Below are 1,249 nucleotides of genomic sequence, written 5' to 3'. Positions count from 1 at the left end.
TCTGTGTCTGCTCCAGATGGGGTTGATCCTGATTTCTGAGCATTGGTCCAGGGCACAATGAAGCACACGATAAAACGAGGTTCCAGGGGCTTTAGTTTTAGGAAACGTCAAGGGGTGGCCAAAGTTACACATCAAACCAGGGGTGAGGGCTGGGATTTTCCTTGGATCAGCAGCACTGCTTCCTTTTAGGAACTGAAGTATAGTGATAAGTTCCATCCCACTTATTTCAGCTCTTAGGAATCATTCTTGTAGTTAAAAAGGCTTTGTGCTAATGAATTCTTTCATCTCCTCTCTAACTTCTTGTACTTTGCTTCTAGTTTCTTTGAATATGCATCCAACTTGTAAGCTGCCTGCTCAAGAGCTGCTACTTGCCCCTCAATTAAAGTGATCTGATCCAGATAAGGCTGAAGTGTTGCATATTTCTGGTTTAAGTCCTTTAGGTTTCTATTTATGTTTACTGCAATATCTTTCATTTCTATATACTTCAGGCTAGTCAGTTTGTTCATATTTTCCACAAATTTATAGTCTTCACTGGTGGCTGTCAGCTCACTGGTTAGGTATGTGGCCATTTTGGAGAACATGTCCTGGCATAGTCCCATGTGCCTTAGCCGGCTTCGTGGCCTCTTCAGGCCATCTCCACCATGGCATTATCTAGGCCGGGGAAGGGACGAAGCAGAAAGGATGGAGGGAAGGATGGGGATGGGGAAGGAAAGAAGGGAAGGGAGGGAAGGGAGCAAAGAGGAGGGAGGGTGGGAGAAGGGAGGGAAGGGGAGAAAAAGGGAAGGGTGAAGAGTCAGAGAATGAGGTATGGGGTGGGGGCCTCCTTTTTACTTTCAAAAGCTCAGTAAAGTTACCAAGAATTTAAAAGACTATGTGCCTAGCATTGCTCTAAGCACTGATGACTACAAAAAATAAGTAAAAAATAAACTCTGCTCTCAAGGAGCTTATAATCTAATGAGGGAAACCACATTAATAAGCAAACAATCTGTGAATGAAGTTTGTTCATACAAGATAAATTGGAAAGAGATCTAGGAAAGTCTTTTTGGAGAGGGGAGAATTTAGCTGAAATTTGAAGGAAGCCAGGGATGCCAGGAGACATCAATGAGTCGGGAAAGCATTCCAGACATGGAGGACAGCCAGAGAAAGTTTTCAAAAATGTCCAGAGCTGATAGATGGAGTATTTTGGAACAACGCAAGGGCAGCTAGGTGGAAGAGTGGATGGAGCACCAGGCTTGGAACCAGGAAAATT

The 1,249-nt window shown here is 43.9% G+C and overlaps 1 pseudogene; it reads right to left on the bottom strand.

The window, feature by feature from the left end:
• Window positions 1-267: 267 nt before the first annotated feature.
• LOC110212500 (biogenesis of lysosome-related organelles complex 1 subunit 2 pseudogene) lies at window positions 268-599 on the bottom strand (annotated as a pseudogene).
• Window positions 600-1,249: the final 650 nt, after the last annotated feature.

This window comes from Phascolarctos cinereus, unplaced genomic scaffold (genome assembly GCF_003287225.1).
Source record: "Phascolarctos cinereus isolate Bilbo 61053 unplaced genomic scaffold, phaCin_HiC Scaffold_4;HRSCAF=312, whole genome shotgun sequence".
NCBI classification, from domain to species: domain Eukaryota; kingdom Metazoa; phylum Chordata; class Mammalia; order Diprotodontia; family Phascolarctidae; genus Phascolarctos; species Phascolarctos cinereus.
This window is presented reverse-complemented; position numbering and strand designations above follow the sequence as displayed.